The sequence below is a fragment of the Talpa occidentalis genome, unplaced genomic scaffold (assembly GCF_014898055.3).
Source record: "Talpa occidentalis isolate TD23 unplaced genomic scaffold, MPIMG_talOcc4v2.1 talOcc4.17, whole genome shotgun sequence".
Classification (NCBI taxonomy): Eukaryota; Metazoa; Chordata; class Mammalia; order Eulipotyphla; family Talpidae; genus Talpa; species Talpa occidentalis.
In genome coordinates this window covers 49,570,183-49,578,522 of record NW_023601754.1, presented here as the reverse complement: position 1 = coordinate 49,578,522, position 8,340 = coordinate 49,570,183, and positions in this window count along the sequence as shown.

The following is an 8,340-nucleotide window of genomic DNA, read 5'->3' as shown; positions in this document are numbered from 1 at the left end:
CTCTTTCTATATAAAAGTTTCTCCTCAGGAGAGCATGGCCCAAAGACATTTCTCCTCAGATTCTCTCCTATATAAAAGTTTCTCTTCAGAACAGCCTGCCCAAAGACATTTTACCTCAAATTCTCAACTATATTAAAGTTTCTCCTATATAAAATTTCAGGATGCCCCAAAGATATTTCTCCTCATATTCTCTCCTATTAAAAAGTTTCTCCTCAGGTGAGGATTCCCCAAAGACATATCTCCTCAATTTCTCTCCTATATAGTAGTTTCTCCTCAGGAGAGAACGCCCCAAACACATTTCTCCTCAGATTATCAATTATATAAATGTTTCTCCTCTGGAGATCATCCCCGAAGATATTTCTCATCAGATTCTCTCCTATATAAAAGTTTCTCCTCAGGAAAGCAATGCCCCAAAGACATTTCTCTTCAGATTCTCACTATATATAGAAATTTCTCCTCTGGAGATCAATCCCCAAAGATACTTCTCCTCAGATTCTCTCCTATATAAAGGTTTCTCTTCTGGAGAGCATGCCCCAAAACCATTTCTCCTCAAAATGTCTTCTGTATAAAGGTTTCTCCTCAGGAAACCATGTCCAAAAGACATTTCTTCTCAGAGTCTCTCCTATACATATGTTTCTATTCAGATTAGCATTTCCCTGATATATTTCTCCTCAGATTCTCTCCTAAAGAGACATTCCTCTTCAGGAAAGCATGCCCCCAAAGATTTTTTTTCTCTGATTCTCCTCTATGTAAAACTTTTTCCTCATGGGAGCATGTCCCAAAACATTACTCCTCAGGCTTTGCTCTATGGAGAACTTTTTCCTCAGTAAAAGACCTCCCAACATATTTTTGTCAGAGTTTGCCCCATTGTTTTTTATCTCCATGTGAGATTTGATTGCTTAATTGAGTAAGTAGCACAGGTGTTCGGTCCTGTCCCTTCAGTTCAATTTTTGGCCATCTTTCCTTTTTCTTGAGCTCACTGCACACTGTGATCAGCGTCTCTTTGGCATGTGTCCTGCTGCTTTCCCTCCTCCTGGCCATCCTCCCCCAACACCCTCCAGAGCAAGCATGTAAGTCAGGTCAGTGTGGACAGGACGATGGGGCGGTGTTACTGCTGTGGAGCTGGCAAGTTGTGCCGCAGCATATTTTAGAGGCATTTATTTCAGAAAGGAAAGATTCGTTAAAATGTATTTTCAATGAATCAGTGCATACAACAGAGCAAAGGAGAAAATACGTTGAACATATTTTGAACCTATGTTGAACAGAGATGGACACCCACAGGAGAAAAATAGGATAAAAGTGTGTGGAGTTCACAATTTTTACGCTACTATTATTTGAATACTGACATGAAAAGGCACATGATACTTGCAACAGAACAATCGACGCACTTGTCACTGAAGTCAGGAAGGAGCTCGAGACATCACCCATTGCCACTTCTACCCGCCATTGTGCTGGGGACCTAACCAGTGCAGTGGGGCCAGTAGGCTGTGGCTGCCGCTGCTGGTGACAACCATAATCATAAAAGACATCAGCATCGGGAAGAATGTTTTACCGCAGTCCTCATCCTCCAATGGCTCAATCGTGCGCACAGAAGAAAGACAGTAAACCATCATGCACTGATGCAAAATCCGCAACAAAATCTTCGCAAACTGACCTTGACGATACGCTGCAAGCACCACTAAAAGGCCCAGGATCCAAGGCCTTTAAAGTGAAGATTTGATCCTTCAGGTCTGGGATGTGTCTCAGGCCTGGTCCCAGCAGATCATCTGCAACCACAACTCTTTGAACAGTTTCCAGGAAGTCGCCCCTCAAACTCACACTTACTCAGGGTAAGAAGACCCCACGTGAGTCACCTTCCGTCTTGTGGTCAAGGCTGGAAACTTACACAAGCTGTACAATCCTTCACACAGGCATTGTCCTCCTGTCACGTCCTGTGCACCGTCCCGCTGGGCACTGCCTCCTCAGCAGAGGCGCGCCACGGCATCCCGGCTCACCATATCGCATGTCTTGGTGAGTCTGGAGGGAAGGGAAAGAGGAAGCACTGTGGCGGGTCCTGGCCCAGACGGCATTGTCCCCCCATAGCAGAGAGCCCTGTGAACATGGGGCGAGGTGGGCCTGGGAGGGTGACTCTGAGGGGGCAAGTGGGGGAGGCCTGGGCTCTGTGGGGATGGATGGCCCATGGTGAATGATTGTTTCTAGGGTTCTTCCTGATCCAGAGGATCTGGGCAGAGGCGAGTGAGTCCTCTCTTCTGAATTGAGGTTGGCATCCACCCCAATGAGAGGGCTTCCTGCAGCGACACGGAGAGAGGGGGAAGGCCAAATGAAAAAGCCTGCCGGTGGGGGGAGAGGCGACACCCAGGGTCAGGAAGGGCCAGTGCTGAAGCCGCCAGGAGGCTTCAGGGACCCAGGAGGGGTCGGTGTTCCTGGGGCACCCTCAGGGGAGCCTCGTGGAAGCCGGCCGTGGAGATGGCCCAGCCGCGCGGGAGATGGGCCCACCCCGCAGGCACACGCGTGGACTGTGGAGTTACTGCGGCATTGGCCAAACGGCTTCATTCCTTCCTCCTACCGGGACCGCAGGCCATGAAGTCAAGCACGGTCTGGCCCACGAGAGGAGCTGGAAACGCAGCCAGCTGGTTCCCACCCCCGCCGCAGAAGGCACGAAAGGGTCCGGCCTTCGGATACAAGAGCTGTGGGCCCACCGGGAGCTGCCAGAGTCAGAGGCTCAGGAAACGGGGGAGGGTGGCGGAGAGAACCTGGCCAGAACTCGGGCAGAACAGGACTTAGAGACACAGAGAGGAAGGAGGAAGGCAGGGACAGGGGCCCTCAGAAGCTTCTTTGCCCTGTGGCACCTCTCCAGGGAGGGCGAGACACACGGACACTGGCGCCCTGATGCCCGGAGCCTCCACGGAACATCCCAGGGCCTCTTCCCCTGGGCCCTGTCACCCCAACTCACGGGGGCACCTACAGGTACTACAGCCCTTCAACCACTCTGATCGCGGGCGGTCTCACCCCAGTGACCATGTCTCGTGACCATGGGTGTGCCCAGGAATTCTTGAGAGAGGAAACAATAGGCTAAAAAGGAGAGAGGAAAAGAGAGACAGGGAGGGGCCTTCAGGATCCTCCTTCAGTCCTGCACGGAAGCCAGCAGGGCACTGAAGGGGGGGCATCTATGTGCCCAGGCCCCTCCAGTTGGGAAGACCAGAGGCTGGTCCCTCACGGTGACCTACATCCCAGGAGCCCCGCCTGACCGCTCGCCCCCAGAGGGACTCCCAGGCGGTACAGAAATCCTGCATACGAGGGAGAGAGGCCGCCCCGTGTCCTCTGTCTGCTCACGCCTCCCCTGTTCTCTCCCTGAGCCTTGAAGTCTAGGGAGGGAGACAAAGCCCGCGGGTTATGGGAAGGGATCCCACCCCCAGAAGCTCAGTGTTGGATGACAAGGAGCAAAATGCCTGTTCACTGAGACATTCAATCGTAATGGCTCCCGTGACCACCAAAGGAAGGAGAACTGCGGTGTGGGCGGTGATGACAGCGCCAGGGCGGCAGCACGGCAATGTAGAAAGACAGCGAAAAAGTCGGGTAGAAGATGAGCAGCTCCCTCTCCTCACCTCTCGCGTGTCCCTTTTTCCAGGAAACTCGTCAAGTAATTCCACAGGCTCCAGAACAGGTGAGTTCAGGTCCCTCTTCATGCGCGAAGCCTGGGAGAGAGAACACTCAGACTTGAGTATCGTGTCGCTCTCCGACGCTGCGATCACCAGGCTCCTTTGCAGAAGTTCGGTCCCGCCTGGGCTCCGCAGGACTCTTAGCCTCTACTTTTCTGCAGCTGACACCTCCTCCGAGAGAGGGTGGCCATCAGCCTGACCTCCTTCCCAGAATGATTGCTGACGTGATCTGTCACCACTCCTAGCTGGCGACGGGAATCTTGGGGACTTCAGGGAGGGAAGGGAAGGGGGAAGCGGTGAGAGGTGGGACGGGTCTTGGAGAAGCTCCATTTGCCAAGCAAGGAGCTCTCCTCTGTCAGGAAGCTACCCTGGTGGTCTCGCTAGAGCAGGAGCCTGGCCGAGTTCATCCTCATGCGTGACTCCGTGAATTTGCTCACGCGAGCACTGCTCCAGGGGCCGCTGTGCGGTGCGCATCCATCTCCTCTAGCTGCTGTAACCAATCCCCGTGAGACAGTGGATAGAGACACATGTTTTTAATTGTTCTTTGGGCCCGAATTCTGAAATGGGCCTCACTGAGCCAAATGCAAGATGGTGGCAGGGCTGCTTTCCTTTGGGAAGCCCTGGGGAGGATCCATGACCTGGTTTTTACAGCTGGTAGAGGCGCCTGCTCTCATTCCTTGATCCGTGGTCCCTCCCTTCCACCAGCAATGGGGGGTCAAGTCTACTCCACCCAAGTTACTCAGCCCTTCCTTCCTTTAACACATCTCTTTCTCTGACTCTTCTCCTGCCTCCCTCCTTTGTTTTCAAGGATTCTGTAATTACACTCGCACAGCCCGGATAACCCAGGAAATCTCCCTATTATAATTCAGCTGATTGGCAACCATAATTCCTCCTCGTCACACACAACACACATAAACACAGGCTGCAGGGACTGGAGCGCAGGCGCTGGGCGGGGATGCCTTCTCCTGTAGGCTATACATTTTAAATAAGATGAACCTGGACTCTCCTCTGGGGAGTCTGACATTGCAGACAGGGCTGGGGAAGGGCATCAATGAATGCATGAATGGGCAAACCCACTGACAGCTGGGCAGCAAGTATAGGTGAAATTAAAAATTAAATGGCATTTAATGGTCAGTGGGTGGTTTAGGACTATGGTAGCAGATCTCTCACTCAGCAGCCAACACCTGAGGTGTGACCTTGACAACAGGAAGTATTTAACCCTTTGAAGACTGGTGGAAGAATAGTTTAGAGCTCTCGGCCATGCAGGGATCAAGAGGAGAACAATCTCTGTCCAAGGAGGAATCCGTGCATGTCACACCGGGGAGAGGCAGAGAGAATCACAAGACGCACGTGCAGGGACAGCGGGCCCGGTGACACAGAGAGCTAAGTAAGAACAAAGAGTTTGTCCTGTAAGTTAGCTGTCCCTGACGTCATCAGGGCTTACAAGGAACCCACATTAGTCAACAGTGAGTCACATGATCAGAATGGACTGTGAGGTGGACAACTTGGCCGCACACCAGGCCAGAGTAAGTTCCACCTTCTGGCGCTCACTTAGATCCTGAAGGAGTGACCGCGACGGACATAAGCTGTTCTGCGGTGGAATCACGTGAAAAGGTTTCCCTTGGTCTGATTCTCCCAGCTGCTCTATCGAGGGCTAATCCAGTGCTCTCCGAGACGCCTTCTCTCTGCATCTGAGTCCCCACTTGGTAAAGGAGTGAAAGCCGCAGCGGTGCACAGGAAAGGCTCTGGCTGCGAGAAGGGGTGGTCCTGTGGGTCCGACCAGCAGGGCATCCGCCTCCCAGGTCTGCCTCAGAAAGCAAACACCTCGTTTTCTGCGGCGCTGGGCTCACGGGCTGTTCTTCACTTCCTGCTGTGTGACATGAGGCGTCCGCCCTTGCTCTGACCTAACTTTCACGTTTTTTCCCTTGTATGGGAGAGTTGAATTTCTTTGGTTGCCGTGTGTAGAGGTAGAAATGGTCGTGTATTTACCCAACAATCAATAAATGAGGAGCTATCAATGGGGGGCGGCGGGGAGAGGGGGTGTTTCTTGGCACCTCACTGGAGTCACATCTCCCTCTAGAAGATTCCGGAAAATGGGCCGTTCTGCTTTCAGTCACAGTGATCATCAGCTTCCACGCTGTCCTCCTGTTCTTCCTCTTTCAGCACAAGTGCCCTGCCACAAGGAGGAGGAAGGAAGACAGAGGTCAGTACCAGCAGGCAAGGCGGGCATTTGGGACGAGCGCGTGTGGGCACATGCTCTACTGTTACAGGCTGATACCAGGGCAGGGCAGGGGCTCTGAGGGACTTTCTAGAGCGAACACCAGGGCCCCTGCCCCTCCGCTCAGCGCAGACCACTGCCTGGTTCTCCACTATATCCTCTGTCCAGTGCAGGACACTGGACTCCCCACAGATCCAGGGGAGCATCCATGCAGGGGAGGAAGCAGGAGACAGTTCATGAGCTATCAACCAGGGGCTGCTAATGAGGTGGGTCTTGAAACTTTAGAGAGGTAGAATGTCCGACTCTGCTTTGAGGCAGGTCCGTCATCTCGGGCATCCGCTCCATCCCTCTGCACAGGGAGCTGCGGCTCTCAAGTGAGAAGACAAAAGGTCTCCGCCAAGCGTCTTTAGTAACTTCTGTCCCCACAGATGCTGCAATGAAGGACAGCGGAGCTGAGGTGGCCAGCACGGTGACAAGGGAGGTAAGTGCTCCCTAACGGATCCTCCCCACCCCTACTTTAGTCTGTGGGCTGCGGAAGCCGGCTCAGCACACCCCCTTCCAGGCAGGCTCACCCGCTAAGTCGCCACGAAGGTGCGCACCCCCTCAGTCACGATCCCTCCTTCCAGGCCCCCAGGGCAGAAGACCCACAGGAGGTGACATACACAGAGCTGGACCCTCGCGTTTTCACACAGAAAATAATCACCCCCACGTCCCGGAGGCCCACGGACCCCTCAGCGGACACCTGCGTGTATATGGAGCTCCAGCCCACTGAGAGCGGACCCGGGCGTGGTCCTGCGCCGCAAGGCCGTGTGGGGGACACGCACGGAAGCCGCGGTCCTTCTCCGCCTCAGCTCCCAGCTCCGACTTCACCACAGCTGGGGCCTGGGGCCTAAGCCGACGTCCCGGAGGGCTGGAGGGCAGGAAGGCACAGGGCAGGATCTCTGTGACCGAGCAGCCGGGTGAAGGGCGAGTCCTGGAGCCCTCGGTGGCTTTTCAGGCTTTTATCGAGATTTCCCTGGTACTCGGCGGCAGGGAGGCCGGGGCCCGGGAGGCTGGCAGGAGAGCCCAGAAGGCCGGAGAGCCCAGAGAGAGAGAAGACTTGCTGGCAGGCCTCCCAGCCCCCGGGGAAGTCCTCTCTCTCTCTCTCTCTCTCTCTCTCTGGGCTCTCCGGCCTTCTCTCACGGCCTGTACTTCTCTGTTGGTTCTCCTTCATGCCGCTCTCTCGCTCTTCTGGCGTCTGGTGACGCTGCCCTTGTAAACCCAGTCAGCCCAGGTGAATCCCATCTCCAGAGGCCCACACCCCCCCCCAGGTGCCGCCGTCAGGCATGCCCAGGGGCCACAGGGATCCATCATCCTTCCTGAGGGCGGGAGGGCAGAAAAACCTGACACTTTTTCATTTATCCTGCAGTGGGGTTATCCCAGTTCTGTGGTGTCTCCCCGGCCATCAGTCACTCAGAGAAGGGAGAACACCGCACGAGTCCCTCGTGGGTGGTGCGCAAGGAAACAGAAGCACAAACCAAGTTAAACAGAATACACTTTTAGACTCTATGGCCAGATCAGTGGTTACTGGGAAGGAAGTGGGAGGCAGGTCGGGTAAACCAGGTGAAAGGCCTCAACTGTCTGGTGATGAACGGAATTAGATGTTGATGGAAAACAAGATAACAGATCACATCCAGAAGTGATTTATAGGCATGTGTCCCTGAAACCTACATCACCTCGTACACCAATGGTACTTCAGAAAATAAACTGAGGGCCTCTGGTGGCGCAGGAGTGAAAGACAGCGCTGTCAAGCAATCGCCAGCCACTGCAGCACAGGTTTGATCCCGGGCCAGGGAGCTGACCCACAGGGCACAGCAGACCTCTCCTGTCTCCCTGCTGCTCCCCTCAGCAGTGGATTTCAGTAGATCTACCTGTTCTGCTCCCCACTCTCTCTGGTGGATCCTCTCACCCCCCACATCTTTGGCCTACGCCCCAGATCTTATGTGCATAAATAAAAAAATCTTTAAAAAAAAGAAAATAGGGCCTCCCTTGTGGCACAGGCGGTTGGTTTAGCGCAGTGCTGTGAAGCTGTCCGCAGTCTCTGCAGCGCCGGTTTGACCCCAGCTGGCCTCGGAGCAACCCACATGGCCAAGCAGACCTCTCCTGTCTCCCCGCTGCTCCCCGCAGCAGTGTGTTTCATCAGTCTGCCTGTTCTGTTCCCCACGCTGTCTCTGGGGAATCCTCTCACCTTCCCGCGCATCTGGACTGTACCCCGGCTCTTGTATAACTAAAATAAATCTTTAAAAAAAAGAAAGAAAGAAAATAAGTTGAAAATTTTATATCAGTGTTGAAGGGAATAGGAAGGGAACAGGGCACGCTGGGTGAAGGTGGCAGCTTGTAGATGCCTGGACACTAGACTTGGGGGAAGAGCATGGCGCTGTGTAAACAGATGCTGACACATACGTGTGTTCGTCTAACACCTAC